The sequence below is a fragment of the Alnus glutinosa genome, chromosome 9 (genome assembly GCF_958979055.1).
Source record: "Alnus glutinosa chromosome 9, dhAlnGlut1.1, whole genome shotgun sequence".
Classification (NCBI taxonomy): domain Eukaryota; kingdom Viridiplantae; phylum Streptophyta; class Magnoliopsida; order Fagales; family Betulaceae; genus Alnus; species Alnus glutinosa.
Genome location: NC_084894.1, coordinates 23,485,567 through 23,503,000, shown reverse-complemented (window position 1 = coordinate 23,503,000; position 17,434 = coordinate 23,485,567). Strand labels below are relative to the sequence as shown.

General features: G+C 36.3%; 1 pseudogene; it reads right to left on the bottom strand.

The window, feature by feature from the left end:
* Positions 1-8,094: 8,094 nt before the first annotated feature.
* On the bottom strand, positions 8,095-10,603 carry LOC133878003 (scarecrow-like protein 34; annotated as a pseudogene).
* Between the last annotated feature and the right edge of the window lie 6,831 nt (positions 10,604-17,434).

Below are 17,434 nucleotides of genomic sequence, written 5' to 3'. Positions count from 1 at the left end.
AAACCTCCTCATTCAATGTGCCATGGAGAAAGGCATTGTTGACGTAAAGTTGATGTAGATGCCAGCCTTTTGCAGCAGCAAGAGCTAACAATAATCTGACAGTAGTGAGCTTGGCCACGGGAGAAAATGTTTCAAGGTAATCAATACCTTCACTTTGGGAGTATCCCTTAGCCACCAAGCTAGCCTTATACCTTTCGATCTGCCCATTGGAGTTGAATTTGACATTGTAAACCCATTTGCAACCGATGGGGGTCTTATTGGGAGGAAGATCAACCAAGGTCCAAGTTTGATTTTCCTCGAGAGTAGAGATTTCAGCCTGCATAGCCTCTCGCCAATGGGGATATTTGACGGCTTGATGAAAGAATTGAGGCTCAAAAACAGAAGAAACAGACAAGCTAAAAAAATTGTGAGCTTTAGAGAGTTTATTATAAGAAAGGTAGGAAGAGATAGGATATGGTGTACCTGAGGAGACAGCAGAATTGGCAGAAGAGGGAGAATGAAAGTGGGGAGAAGAGTTAGCCAGCTGACAGTGAAAACCCTGCAAATAAAGAGGGTTTCGAAGTCTAGAAGATCTTCGAAGATTAGTGGAAGGTTGGGGAATGGAAACAGGATCAGGAATAGAAGCAGGAACAAAATTAGGCAAATTAACATCAGGAATGGAATTAGGAATAACAAAACAACCATCAGTTGTAGGATTCAAAAGATTAGAAGCATAAGGAAAAACATGCTCATGAAAAATAACATTGCGTGAAATAAAGATAGATTTAGTGTGAAGGTTAAAAAGTGTATAACCTTTAACACTAGAGGGGTAGCCGATCATAATGCAAGGGATGGCTCTAGAATCAAATTTGGTTCTAGATTGAAGAAGAAGCATAGCATAAACAGCCAAAAACATGCAAATGATTATAAGTAGGAAGTTTATGGAATAAGACCTCAAAAGAGGACTTGTTAGAGAGAAGAGGGGTAGGAATGCGGTTGATGAGATGAGTGGCAGTGAGTACACAATCACCCCAAAAAAATAATGAAAGGTTGGCTTGGAATCTTAGAGACCGAGCGATATTAAGTAAGTGTTGGTGTTTACGTTCGACCACAGCATTTTGTTGTGGGGTTTCCACACAAGTACGTTGGTGACTAACCCCTTTAGAAGCATAAAAATCAGGCATAAGGAATTCAATTCCATTGTCAGTTCGTAAACATTTGATGTGAGTCTTAAATTGTGTTTCAACAAAAGTAAAAAATGATTGAAGGATAAACCGGGTTTGTGATTTATGATGCATAAGAAACACCCAAGTATATCGACTATGATCATCAACAATTGTGAGAAAGTATTGAGAACCATTTGTGGATTTAACAGAGAAAGGACCCCATATGTCACAGTAAATTAACTCAAAAATAAAATGGCTAACAGAATGGCTATCAGAGAATGGAAGACGTTTCTGTTTAGAAAGAGGACAAACAGTACATATGCGGTCTGGATTAACAGAAATAGCAGGAACATATTTATGTAAAAGAGCAAGTCTAGATGAAGATAAATGGCCTAAACGATAGTGCCAAATATCATCAGATACATTGTTAATTGAAAGTGCAGAAAAAACAGAAGGAACATGGACTGAAGGATCATTCTGCATCAAATAAAAAAGATCATCTCGTTCTTCACCCACTCCAATCGTCCCCCAGCTGACCAGATTCTAGATAAAACAATGTTGATGAAGGAAGATAAGACAACAAGAATGGGAAGTAAGTAATTTACTGACAGAAAGAAGATTGAATGTAAATGATGGTACACAAAGCACGTTAGTTAAAACCAAAGTGGCAGAAATTTGAACAGTGCCAATGTGTGTAACCAAGGCTTTTTGACCATTAGGTAAATTGACATGGGAAGAAACAGTGGCTGTGATTGTAGTTAAAAAATGAATGGATCCAACCATATGATCTGTAGCACCAGTATCTATGATCCAAGAATTTCTATGAGCATTTGTGGAAGCAATCTTAAAAGAATGAGATGAATAAAAAACAGAGTGTTTATTATTTAGACAATGACGAAGAGAAGGAAGAAGGTTACCTTGCATCTTTGAAAAAAGATGATCCTGGTGGAGGGAGGTACCTACTTGGTTGGCAGAAGACTCGGAGGAGACCGTTTGAACAAGGCCAAGAGTTGTTGACATTGTTCAGGTGTGATGGAAAGAGGTGAATGAGATGTCTCAAAATCCTGAACTTGATTGACCAAGTGAGTACCACCACCTTTGTTTTTGGTAAACTTAAAACCAGGGGGGAACCCATGAAGTCTGTAGCACTTCTCCACAGTGTGGCCAAGAAGTCCACAATGACTGCAGAGAGGCTTGTCCTTGCACATGGTTGGAGATTTTGTAGAACTAGCTTGAAATGGAGAAGCAGTAGTAGGAACCTTACTCAACAGAGCAGCAGAGGTGTGATTAAAATAACCAACGGAAGCAGAAGCTTCACGTTGGCGTTCTTCTTGAAGAACAAAGGAAAACACTTTGTTGTTGGGAGGAAGGGGATCAATGAGTAAAATCTGACCCCTTATGTGAGAGAAAGTGTCATTTAATCCCATAAGAAACTAAAAAACGTATTCATGATGGAAGTAATCATGAATGGTTTTCATTGAGCCACAAGAACAAACAGGTATTGGGCGATAATTGCTTAGCTCGTCCCATAGAGACTTGATTCTGGTGAAGTAAGTTCCCACGTAGAGATTCTCTTGAGAAAGAGAAGAAAGGGATTTTTGGAGCTGATAAATGCATGGACCATTTTTCTGGGAAAACCGTTCTTTTAAGTCGATCCAAACATCAGTAGCAGTGTCGATGTAGATGACACTAGAGGCTATTTCTTTGGAGACATAATTGAAGATCCATGAAAGGACCATTGTGTTGCAGTGAATCCAGGCACGAGATTCTGGACTGGAGTCATCCAAAGGTTTCCCGAGTGAGCCATCCAGAAAGCCCAACTTGTTCTTAGCCGTAATAGCCATAATCATGGATCTACTCCATGTTTGATAGTTCTCACCATCCAAAGGTTGAGAAACGAGGATAGTGCCTGGGTTATCACCATTATGGAGATAGTAGGGACTTGAAGGATCCTCATGGAAGGAAGAAGAAGAAGGAACGTCTGAAGCCATGAGGAAGCAGGGAAAAAAAAAATGCTCTGATACCATGTGAAATATTGAGTGAAAAATGATTCTTGTATATTTCATTGATCTGAGTACAAATATATAGAAAGAATGATGTACAGGAAAATGAAATGAATACAACCGTAGAGAATAGAAATGGGCAATAACAGAAAAAGAATCTATACAAATTAGCTAACAAAACACCAACAAAAAGAAGCTTCTACAGAATTCTAGCAAAGAGCATCTTCTAGCATCTTCTGGATGATGGCGTACCCAATCCATGAGTCCACGAGGCTTTCCTTTTATACAATTAATCCATCTGTCAAGCTTACGTGGTGAAGGGTATAATCGTAATGAAGACTAGGATATAAACATAGTTGTGAACCTCAGATATCCATCGGTTTCTCCGCGAGAAGCAAACAGGTTTACCTAAGAGAAGTAGCAGAGAACTCTCAGAGTCAGAGAGATGGAACTGAAACTGATGAGATTATTGATAGGGGCACTCAGCTCTGTCCAAGGCAATTCTCACCTTCTACATGCGGCTTGCCATTCATAAACAACCCTCGGAGTAGTTGAAATCTAAATTATTATGATTCAATTAAATAGATAAAATAATAAGTACAAAAATATTAATTAACCATAGAGGCATAGACTATAGAGTACGTTGATCCGAATAACGTCAGCCTTCAGGGTTGTCGGTTGACTGAAGAGGGAGGAGTCTCGTGAGTCGTGAGTGGCATTAAGCGATGTGCCAAGACAATTATAAAAGGTTGGGGACTAGTTTGGATGTCTACGATTTTTTAAAATTAAAATAATTTGTTTTTTTAAAATTATGTTTAAATAGTTTAAAAAATTTGAGAGAAAATTAGAAAAAAAAATTGGATAAAATCTTAGTAGAATTTTATATTTGCTAAACAGTATTTGAAAATTTTTTTTAAAAAAAAAATTCTTACCAAAACATGCTTTTACTCTTCAAACTAATTTAGGTGATCTATTATTGGTGTAAAATAATTTTGATAAAATAGTTTGAAAAGTAGCATTATTAACTCTTCTAGAAGTATTGTTACTTATTTGGTAACACTAATTTTCTTTTCTCTTTTTAAAATAAAAATATTAACAAATAATTTTAAATATGAAACACATAGCTAGTCACTTTTTAAAACTATTATTAAACAACAAATTCTCTAGATGTTTTTTTATCAAATAAATATTATTTTTTATTGATAAAGTTAACTGCCAAAAACATTCGATGCATTAAATTCAATTCAAACCAAATGTTTTAAGCATTCAATGCAATATATATATATATATTTTAAAAATATAATATTCACTTTTTTGACTCTTCGAATGTAAAGAAGGTTATTGACAAATGTTAAACTTAACATTTAATAAAGAGTTTCTAAAATGCTAGTAGTTTTTATAGATTTTGTTAAAAATTTAAAGAAAAAATCAAATATAAGGAGCTCATTGTGAGTGCTCTTATACTTAATTTTTTTAGAAATGCTAGAGGTACCAAATTTTTTACCAACAGACGGGTACCAAGATGAAGTGAAGCTTATTCAATTCATTGGAGATGATCAAAACAATTAATAAAAAGAAATGCTATGGATACCAATAAATAAGCTCCATATTATCTTGGTACCCATTTTTTGGTAAAATATTTGGTATCTCTAGCATTTCTCGAATTTTTTACCTCTAACTTTTCTCTACAATTTTAATAAAACTTACAAAATACACCATTTAACAAACTCTCTACTTAATGTTAAATTTAACTTTTGTAGGTAATGCTTTCTAAATGCAAAGAGTCCAAAAGTGAAAGCTAAAGATTTTTTTTTTCTTTTAATGTTCTTTTTCTTTCATATTTTTTATTCTTTCCTCTCAACTAAAGTAAATATTTAGTGCAAAGAGTTCAAAAGTTGATTTTATCAATAAAATTGAATATTTAGTTAAAGTAGATAAATATTTAGAGAGTTTGATGTTTAGTAATTTTGAAGAGTGGCTAAACTAAATCAACTAAAGTATACTTTTAAAGTTAAATTTAGAGAAATTTTGAACAATTCAATGTGAAAATGCTTTTACATTTATATCACATAAAAAAAAATTTAAAAATAAAAAATAAATATCAGCCTTTTAAAAATATTAACAAACGAGGCTCCACTTCTATATGTTGGTGTAATGTCCAAAGTTAAATGTTTCTTTCAATAACGAAAGATATTCTTAAAAATGACAAAAAGAATTGTTGAAAAATGGTGGTGGATGGAAAAGTGGTTTATGAGGCCCATGATAATGCCAATATGGCCTTTAAGTGTTAAAGTGGGTTTTTTTATTATTATTATTATTTATGAATGAGAAACTTTCATTTTCAACAACGAAAATCTTTATAAAGAAAACTCTAGAAAAACTAAAGCAACTTTAACTTTTATACAAACCCGCCTAGGGAATTAATATATGGGATGTGTTATTTATACATCATATTATCTACATAAATCTTATATCAAGACACATTGAATGTGAAACTCATGTATATGAGACCTACATGCATAAGTCACACACTCTATGTGTCTCGGCATAAGATTAATGTATGATAATGTAATATAGAAAAATCATTTCCCTTAATATATAGAAACTATTCGGAATAATTCTACTCCAAGTTGAATTGGGGTAGTAGCCTCAACTCTGGTTCAATAAGGATTCTTTGAAGAATCTGGTCAACAGTTCAACTCCCAGTTGAATGGGAATAGGACTCCCAAAACAAATCAAATTCCAAGCACTCTTAGTATAAGTGGGAATAGTAAACCTAATTCAAGTTTGACTCCACCTTAAGTAATAAAAAAAAAAAAAAAAAAAAAAAGGACTGGTTATTTTATGCATTAAACATATATATTTTTTTTTCTCATAAGCTAATTTAGGCATCGAAGTAAGACCCCCGGAAGGGTCTCTTAGTTTTAGTTGTTTTACAATGATCGTGGGAGGGTGAAAAACATCAAAGAAACATGTCATTTATACCGTACCGAAAACTGTACATTCATAAACTAATAATGATATATAGAGAGAAAGACATAGATTAAGGTGGTTCAACCTATAATTTACATTCATTCGTTAAAGTTTTATAGGCTCTATTTTCCTCTATATTTAATGTAAGTACATGACTCTATTTATAAAGCTTTACATCCCTTAAATTAGGGTTGATTCCCCTTAAGCTATAGTTAGCACATCATTTAAATTTTTTGATTTAGAAAATTCAAATCAACATTTTATCACAAATAATTTCTATCCTTAACACAACAAAACCCCCAAAATTGCAGACACCAAACCAGAACCCCATTTAAACCCCAAGCTGTACAAAGAATCACATTTCCTTTAGTTTTCTTTTTATAATACTATTCTCATGAATTCTTTTGTGTTTTCCATAAATGTGTTTGTCTTTCTCACATGTGTTCAAGTTAATATCAGCTACTGAGATTCTTCTCAAAAATCAACAAACATGTTAAGCAAAGTTCTGGTTTGTTGAGTTTGGGATTGCCCAACTCTGAGGAACTGATATAGAAATGGAACAGCCAAAATTTCGAATTTCAACATTTACGAACATCTAGGGCTGCTGAAATTTTGAACAAAATTCATCATACATTCATACTTAAATACTTCCAATCATCCTGGCATTATTGCATCTACCTGGAAACTATTGTGAGGGGAAAACGGTGATGTCAAGATTGGTAGACACAGAGGTAGCTAGAACTTTCTTCTTTCTCCGAAGAATCCAGCATGTATGATCCATTTACGTACAATTAATGTGTTAAAGTATTAATTAAATAATTTATTTTACTTTTTTTTTATAAGCTTACATTTTCGGGATAAGTGGTGATTTTTGATGACATCAAACCTATAAGTTAATGCCAATGTTCAATTCGATGGTCTTGTAATTTTTTTTTCTTCTATTTTATTGTCTTTTAATAGTTTGCAGATCTCCTCACCATAGATTCTGCATAAAAAAAAAAAAAAAAAAAAAAAAAAAAAAAAAAAAAAAATGATTTCTCAGTGCGTCACCTTTGGGGGTTTCATTTTGTCATTCTATTTGCCAACGTTTTAGTTGCCTTGTGTCTCATTCAATTGAGAGAAAAAAATAAAAAAATAAATAAAAATCGTATGCAAACCAAATTGGGTTTTTTCCTTTTGGTGTTCTTCTTGGTTGGATTTTTCTTTTGAACCCGATCAGTAGTCAAATACTTCACTACAACATAGATATAATAGGGATTTTAAAAAAATAGGAAGATGAGAGAAGGACAACATAGATCCCATATATCTAATGATAATTTAAAAAAAATAAAAGGATGTGAAAATGACTAAAGAAAAAAATCAATCATTTCTCTTTAGAAAAGAGGCTTATTAAAAAATAAATAAAAAAGGAGAAGATGAAAGAAGTTCCACGTTGTTTAGAGAGGAAGGACCTGATGCATGCCAGTTTTGATTCGGTTCTTATCATACTCGTTTTACTTAAAAAATTCATATATATTTTCTGATTTCCACGTCAAGTAGAGACAAACTCAATATTGTTGAAAAGCTTATTTAAAGGGCTACAATTTTGAAATTTTGTAATTTTGACGTTTATTGAATAAAAATTGTCTTTTTATATTTTTTTTATTATTATTATTATTTAAGAGTACGAAGCCACCTCTCATTGAATCAAATCAATCATACAAAGAAATTCTAGAAATCATCCTCCCCCATTTCAGCCAATCCTTCTTTCGAAAGACCCAAATTCTTCGAAGAAACTCAACCACCACAAAATTTTGCCCATACCGGCCATGATAAAACCCACAACCAAAAATCAACTTCAATCTCCCAAAATCATTCCCCATATTAATCCAAACCATACACCAAAATTTAGTTAAAACATTAAACAACTAATAATGAAGAATCAAAAATCATTTTGGGGAGGGGAATATCAAACATATTTCACTTCAAAAGGCTTTGCAGTTTGTTCCAAGTCTTTTATCCAATCCATAGTTCTACCACCATTTATAAAAACACCAGTTGAAAGTTCAAGATGATAAGCATACATAACAGAAAAAAAACATTGAAAATTAAACAAGGACAACAGTTTCAGTTTCCACAAACATCCTAATTCGGCACCCAACAAGAGCAAGCAAAGAGAATACGGCCCTTCCATCCCAGAAGCATCCAATGTTTGTCTTCATCAAGTACAAAATTCTCGTGGTACCATTCCATCAACTTAGACTTGAAAAAGGTCATCATCTCTTGGTCCAATGGGAGCTGCCTGAAACCAGCCCTTATAGTCCGGAGCTACCACTGCTTGTAAGTCTCAGGCCTCTCAAACCTCTCCAAGCCCTCACATGCTACAACATTCATAACATGCCTCCCATAGATCTCTCTCTCAAACATCAACATCTCTTGGCTCTCACGGGGTAAAGTAACATCAAATATGTCATGCAATGCAGAGAAGTGAAAGAGCGCTTCTCGGAACCGTGTGACAAAGAATGGTCCATTATAGATTCCATTAATAATAGAATGGACAAAAATGTCAGGATTTATCCTCTTGATTAAATTCAAAATCGCATTCCGTGGACAGGTCTCTTCAACTGTCTCATCAAGTAGGTTCTTAAACCAGTATGTACAGTTCACAGCAATCAACTCATTCCTATCAATCTTGAGGTCTTCAATTTGGATGGTCTCCCAATTTTGCGATGCTAGAGCATGATACTCAAAAGGAACATTAAACCGCTCACAATACTTAGCCAATCGATGACCAGTCTCCTCAATACGCTCTGTTGGACGGAATCCAGGTTGGGGAAACTCTATCCCTGTAATACGTAGCTTGGGAGGTCCTCCAGCTCTTTTTGAGAGGTTATAGATCAGAAGTGGCCAATGGAAACCATATTTGATACCGAAGTCTATAATATGAAGACTTGTTGCTTTCTCTGCTACTTTATTAATCATTTTGGTAGTAAAGAATAGTGAGGCCCTCCTGAAAGGGGAGGCTGAAATATGAACTTTGTGAGTTTTCAACATTTCAGTAGCTGAGATCCTTTTGGAAATTAAGGAACTATAGAAAATTTGAGTTCCAGTTCCAGTGCCAGTGCCAGTGCCAGCCAAGCGTGCCTCAAGGCCATTAGCAAAGAAATGGGCCAACCTCTGAGACCCTTCACCATAAGGAGAAGAGTGCTGCCTAATCTGATTCAGTAACTCATTTGCAGTTCTATTGTCACCTGCTGAGACAGCTTGTGCACATAGAATCAAAAGTGTCCTCAAGTCAACCGTTTCCTTCTTTTGTCCCTGTTTCATAGCACGACTCTTCCCACCATTACCTCCTTGCGGCTGCCCATTTGGCTGTGAGGCCTTGCTTGCTTTATTCTGCACCGGTTCATTGTCAATGTTACCGCATACCAGAGAAAGTGCTTCGGTGGAAAGCAACACCTTATCAAACATTCCTGTTAATTCACTCTCTTCCACATAAACCACAGACTGCTTATTACTCCTCCCTTCTTCTACATCTACATCTTCATCTTCCCTCTCATGATTCTTCCTTCCCCTCAACCCATCCGGTGAAATCTCTCTCTCACCCTTCTCCCCCTTGAGTTCCACCTTTTGATCCCCTCCCTTCAACTCTGGTGATACCATGCTAGTCCCCAAATCAATAACTAACTGATTGCCCCTAGGAAGGAACTTACTAGCTTCCTCTAACCCTCTCCAAAATAGCAACGCAGATTCACTATCAGTAAAAATGTTCTGAGCCGAGAGCTCCATGCCATCACCGATGTTAGTCACGCCGTTCGACTAATTGGCTAAAAACTGTGATCCATTGGCGGGCTGCAAATTGGGCTGGAAAACATCACTGACCCACTGTAGATCAGTGCTATTTCTAGTGCTAGAAAACCTACTAACACCATAATCACCACCACTGCTTGCAGAAAAAACATCATCAGGGCTCCCCAAGTTGAGATTGATATAGGCTGGTTCTTCATGGTGTAGATTGGAGGAAGGAGGGTATTTCTGACCGAGAGCATCATAGAACGATTTCTCGGTGACTTGGAGACCCAAATGGTCGTAAAACAGGTAGGGCTTGTCCTCTATGTTCTCTTCCATAAGTATCTGGCTTATGTACTTGAGAACCGTTTCTGAGAACTCGCTGTCGTCCGAGGACGAGTCTCCCCCCGGCCTCGTACCCACAGACGGTGTGCTCATGCTATTGCCAGCGGACGGAGCATATGGCTCTGCTGCTGGGGCCACAGTTATGGGCGGAGCGAAATCAGTGTGACCCAGGCCAGGTGAAAGCAATGAGCTTTCAAGGAACGTAAGGTCCGGGGAGGGCAAATTGAATTCGTAGTCATTTAAAAGATCAGGGTATTGATTGGAATTGGGTGAAATGGCATGGTCATCATCGAGCAAGACATCGTTATTGAAATCAGGCAACCCAGAAAAAGTAGGATTCATAACTATTTAAAGTATCAAACCACCAGATCAAAGAATAGGATACATATATCTATAACATAGTTGTGAACATGCTAATATCAAAAGGAAAAGGAAAGGGAAAAATACAATTTAGCCCCCTCAACTACCATCAATTCTCCGGATGGCACCCCAAACTACCAAAGCTTGGATTTCGGCCCCTCAAACAACCAAATGCTTGTTTTTTAGCCCCCTCCGTTAGTTTGTGCCGTCTAAGTTGACGAAAAGTGAGTCATGTGCCGCGCACATGACTCTTTTAACTGAAAGGTCCGAAAATGCCCCTCTCCTTGTGTTTGAAATTCCTCCCGTTGTTTTGATTCTTGTTTTTCAACAACCTTTCTTCTCCTCGAAACAATTGTTCCCGGCCGGTCTCCTACAACTTTTCTTCAGATGGATATCTTCAGTCGATACTCGGACCCTCATCCATTTGGGTCTGCCTCCGAGAAGCTGGAGGGTACTTCTTCATTTGCCGGCACCTCTACTCGCTCGGATGAAGAAGTAGTTCTCCTAGCTTCCAGCATGCCCAAGAGGCACGCGGGCAGGAAGAAATTCAAGGAGACGTGGCGGCTTTGGCCCTTAGGAGAACCTCTGCGTGTCTCAACTTGGCCGACTCGGCATGGAGTGTGCACCTGCCAGCTTCGACTGACGCGGGTGAGATAAGAAGGGCGTGGACTGGCCGGATGACATGGAAAGCTCAGGTGGGGTTCCTTTATGGAGCTTCTCAATCTAAACGACGCCGTCAACTCTGTGGTGGCCGGCTCAACGGCCTAGTCTTCATTGGTTCGGCCGACGGAAGCATCAAGGCGTGGCGAAGAGAGGGGAGCAGGAAGGCCACGCGGCACTTTGTTGCCAATTGGATTGCCATGGCCGCCCAAGTTCTCCATCCCAGCGAATGCTTCAGTGGTTTCGAGAGTGACCAATGTTGATGAAGACGGCGGTAGCCTTTCGATGAAGGGTCTTTTGAGGCACCATGAAAGAAGCTCATCGCCATTGAAGTTTCCAAGGCCTAACATGCAGCAACTTTTCACCCCGTCTCGAAGAACTTGGCTGCTTTGAAGGTGAACTCTTACTATAAATAGCATTCTTTGAACTGAGTCGCCCTCTCTAGTTATCTACATGAAAGTTAACTTAAGCCTCCAATTCTTCTATTAACATCGTCACTGTATTTCACCTCTGTTTTCATGTTGTAAAACAGAGGTGAACAGAGTCATGAAAAGTGGGCAAAAAATGACTTTTGGTTTGTGAAAACAGAAGCTATTTTCTATCACGGCCAAATGCTTGGTTGAGTTGCAGAGGCTGAAGACGGTGGATGGGGAATACCCACCTAAGATTCTGCATTTCAACCCCAGGTTGAAAAAGGATTGGAGTAGGAAGCCTGTGATCGAGCAAAACACGTGTTATAGGACGCAGTGTTCCGGGTGCAGAATATGGGAGTGATCATGAAGCTTTTGGTTCGTCTGTTGGTGATCGAATGGTAAGGTCAAAATCAGTTGGTTATTTTAGCGAAACAAAAGTGGGGTCCGATTCAAGTATTGGCGCTAATCGGGTTTGTTAGCTCGGAGGAAGCCGACGGGGGTGACAGTGAAAATGCCAACGGTGAGGCTGAGCAAGTCAAGGTCGATGGGAGTGCTGCACAGTCCATGCCTAGTACAGTGCAAGAGTAGAGCATTTGTGTTTGATTTTGGAGGGAATAATCAAACAAAATTGGATATTTCCAAGCTGGTGATTAGTTTGGATGACAAGTCTGAAAATGAAAGGCTTGAGAAACCATTGTTTTCCATGTAAAACTACTCCGATTGTTCAAAATACAAGGTTGTCGTCTCAATATCACTGCCCCCACAATGGCTGTACTGTACTATCTGAGTGTGTTTTTGTTCATACGGGTCCGTCTTCATTGTTTACCATGTGATGTAAATGGAGATGTGACCAATTTATATTCACCTTTGATAATTGGAGAAGTTTAATTTGGATGGTTAAAGTCCCCTAAATTATGCATTGAGTTGCTAGCTAGTTACAGCTATAGTTATCAGAGGTGAGTGCTGGATTGGAAGGTTACCATGGATTGGGTCCTCCCCATCCACCGTCTTTAGCCCATTTTCAAAATACATGGGTCTCTTACCAAAAGATAAGGCAGCACAAGATTTCTTTCCAAGGTAAAGAAGAAAATTCTTTCCATGACATTCTTTTACCATGACTCTCCCATGCATGGATTAACATAACCTGAGTTTCTCGTGGAAGCTACTTTTAATCCAAATTCAACTAGTCGGTAGTTGAATTTCAAGAACACGAGTTCAGATGCCTCAATAACCTAATATCAAACTCGCCGCATATTCTCCTGACATGGCACGTTCCTTTTCTGTTCATGCAGCCAATACCCCCACCTTCATTCACACCCGAGTTGATTTCCTGATCCTCAACGTTCCTATTTTTCTTCAACTTGAACTTGCACGTCGGCAGAGCATGTATAGATTCTGGGGTAGCTCCTCTATTCTAAGAAAGATCCTCACGAGAATAGAGATTATGCAAGGCAAGCAGCAACATATCGTTGTACATAGTATGAAAGGCATTTCATATCCAATACAGTTGAAGGTAAGAAACACTATACATAACCTGCAGGAAAGACTACAACTCCACCAAAGAGCATGAAAGGCATGGCATATCCAATAGGCTCTGTTACACTCTGTTTTAGCTTCCTAAAACAGAGGAAAGACTTCAACTCCACCAAAGACCAGGAAATTTTATTTCCCTCAACTTTCTGGAGACCCCAATAGACCCATTTTATATATATATATATATATATATATATATATATGTGTATCTTTCTTTTTCTTTTTTTCTTTTTCCAACATTTTCTGACAACACAAACAAAATGAGAAAAGAAATGACGAACCTTCATGCAGAGGAAGACCTGTTCTTGTCTCTGTAACTTGGCGAGAACAGCGACAAGATCAGACATGAGCAAGCGGGACACGTGGGACCGGATGAACTGGTCGAGGCAGACCGGGTGGGACTGGAGCCTCTTGAGCTCTTTGGCCATGATAAGACTGACGAGCCTTCCATGTGCACGGCCGACGAGCTTCATGCCGAAGTTGGGAGGTGCTGAAATGAGGACGTCAAACGTGTTTAGAGAGTGAACGAGGAGGCGAGAATTTCAAAGGGTTAATTAGTTTCGGAATTTCAAGGTGTAGGGATAGAGCCATTTTAGCTAAAAGAGCACTTTCCATCCATTCAGACGGCACAAACTAACGGAGGGGGCTAAAAAACAAGTAGTTAGTAGTTTGAGGGGCCGAAATTCAAGCTTTGGCAGTATGGAGTGTCATCCGGAGAATCGATGGTAGTTTGGGGGGCTAAATTATATTTTTCCCAAAAAGAAAAGAAAAGGTTTAAAGTTGAAGAACCTCATATATCTATCGGTTTCTCCGGGAGAAGCAAACAGGTTTAACTGAGAAGTGAGAACTCTCAGATGTGGAACAGAAATATGGAACTGAAACTGATGAGATTGCTGATAGGGGCAGTCGGCTCTGTCCGAGTCTCCGACGGAATTCCGCGACGGCATACATATATAAAACATAACAACATTCATCTGGAGTAGTTTGCAGTACTTTAATCCTAAAGTTGCTGAAATCCCGATTATTATAATTAAATAAAATAATAAGTATTAAAATATTATTAAGAATCATCGAGACTTGAGAGCGTTGGTCCGAATAAGGAAGAACGCTGGGGGTGGAGACTGAAGAGTGAAGACTGAGAGGCGTTGGGTGATGTGCCTTCTCACGTTTTTGGTCAACAATTGGCCAGTTGCTATCCATCTGAATATGATTTATCAAAAAATAATAATTGAATTGGAATAAATTTTTAAAATTTAATATATTAAATTAATTAATTATTTAAAATACATATAAAAATCACACATATAGGCGTTAGTGATACATTTTTAAGTCTAAAAAGTAACGAGTTAGTGAAGCATCTTCTTTATTTTTAAATATTAGTTAAATAATATTTATTTTAATATTAATATTATATATTTATTTAAAAATTATTTTTCTTACTTTTTGGGATGCAAAATTATGGATTAAGTTTTTCCAAACATTTCATTTTGGTGACTAATGCAAGTGATTGATTGAATTTTTGATAACTAAACCTTTTTTTTTTTTTTTTGTCATTGGTTAGCTATAGAATGATTTTAATGCATTGAATAGTGTGTTGTTAGAAAATAATAAAAGTGTATGAGAAGATAATAATTCAAATTTGAAAAAGATTTGAATAGGGAAATAAAGAGAAAACAATAAAAATTTATAAAGATAGGAGTTTATAATTGAATTGCATAAAATATTTTAAAAACTTTTCATCTTCTTAGCATTTATTTATTTTTCCTCGTTTTATTTTGAACGTTGGAGTACTTGTGTAGCATAATTTCTATCTTTTTAACGTTTGGAATAAATTATATATTATTGGTATTGAATGTTAAAGTGATCCGTGTCTTTTGCAAATGATTTAATTGGCAGTTGAGATCAGAATTTATTGTTGTCATTCAAATTCTGATTGAATTTTGGCTGTTCAATGCTTATCACAAGGCCCAAAAAACTCTACTCACAACATATTGAATATTATTACTATTTTCATTATCTCCATTATTTATAATAATAGAACATTTAAAGTTGGAAAATATGTTTTATTTAAGAATGTCTTTAATATTATTTGACTCTCTTATTTAATATTATCAATTTTTAAGACTTATTTCAATAATGGAATGTTGGAGAATTAAATGATATTAATGCCTTTTTAATTGCTATAATTAAGCCTTCAAATATATATATATATTTAAAAAAAAATCCTTATTAACAATTTTTTTTAATAAGTCAGAAGGATCTGACTTAAAAAATAGCTGCCTAGGCAGAATCACAAATTTCACTATAATTACATTTAAGCCCTCTACAATAAAAATTCTAATAAAATTTGAGCCAAACATAGGCAGACTGAATATAGAAACAAGGAGAATACACAACACAAATGCAGAAAACCCAAAAAAAAAATATCGCCGACAGTGAAGCAGAGAGGCAGACTTCCCCGGAATGACGGCGAGTGTAGGACACACGCCGCCACCGTGGGCACCCAGCCGGAGATCCGACACCACTAAAGGGTACACTTTTAAAAGACATAAGAGATATGCAACCGCCAACCCAAAATTTTAAAAAGTGCGCACGTAAGAATCTTAAAAAGCTGCAACAAATCGTTAGCTGACAATCCCCACGTTGGTGCATTTAAGAAAAGTAACATTAAAAAAATTCAAGGGTCAGCACCGATTCCAGCGTTCATTAAACACAAAAATTCGTGTTATCAAACTAGCCAAGTTGGACAAGGGAATTGGAGGGGGGAGGGGGGAGGGGGGTGGGGGGGATAACTGTTGAGAATTGGGCAACTAAGATCACACAGCCCACACGGCTTATACAAGGCTTTAGGGTGCGTTTGGGATTGCGATTTCATAGACAATAAGTGCGATTTTAAACCAAATCGCAGAACATAGATCGTTTGAGAACTGCGTTTTTAAAAATTACGATTTGAAAACACATAAAATCTGCTTTTTCAAATCGCAGGTAAGATGGTGCTTTTTTTAAAACGCAAAATTTTAAAGGCTAATTTGCGATTTTAAATACTAAACTGCGATTTTGCCAAACGCTTACCTGCGTTTTTAAAAATCACTTTTTTCAAATCGCATATTCTAAAATCGTGATTTTAAATCGCACTTTTTGAAATCGCAAACCCAAACAAACCCTTAGAGGAAGAGAGGGTGATGGACGATGTATAACATTACTTTTGACTTTAACTTCTAGTCCTAGTTATGATTTTTCTTGAAGTAATTGGTCATTTTTATTCTGAATAAGTTAACTTCAAATATTTTACTTTTTATATAACATCAATAACTTTTTAACAATTTTTTTTTCAATTTTTTTATATCACATCAATTACTTTTTAACTACGTATTATTTTTTACTTTATATCATATCAATCACTTTTTATTACTATTTTTTTTAAAAAAAAAAAAAAAACCCCCCACAACTCAAATGTCTACCAAACACATTGATTCATTGAGTAAAATTTGTTAGATGATTTTTTTTATTTTTTATTTTTTAAAAAAAAATGTAATTTTTTAATGTGATATTAAGATAAAAATAATGCTGAGGTGTTTTGTATTTGAAATTATTCGTTAATATTTTACTTTTTTTCTGTCTAAAAAAGCTCTATTAAATAAGTACTCGTGAGACTCTACATTTCTATATATTCCGTAATGCTTAATGTTAAATGTTTATTTCAATAAGCAAAGATATTCTTAGAAATGACCAAAAAATAAAAATATTTGGGCTTTCATCGATTCGAATTTACCCTTTAAGTTTGTATTTTTAAGAATGAAATCTTTAAATTTTACTCAAATTTTAAATTTGTCCCTTTGTCACGGTTGGCTATCTCTCACGTGTGTCTCATTTAACACGTTAATGCATAGATCAGGTTTGTCAGAACCCAATATCAATGCCATGTTAGCGATTAGTGTCAAGTCATTCTTAGAAAAAAATAATAACAATAATAAATAAATAAATCCAACTCTAGAAACAAACACCAAAAACCTGAGAACTAAGGAGTAAACCCACGTTTCTCGCCCCCATTACGGTGGTACTCAAAGTTCAGCGTTCAAGGGATCAGAGTTCTTGGATTTAGTCATTTCCCATCCAAAAATAAAACTCAACAAGCCAAAATAGATCGACTTCAAGTCCTCAGCCACTTTATCATTCGTTTCGAGAACTGTTATTTAGCATATTCTTGTTCTTCTTTAATATATTTTTTTAAAAA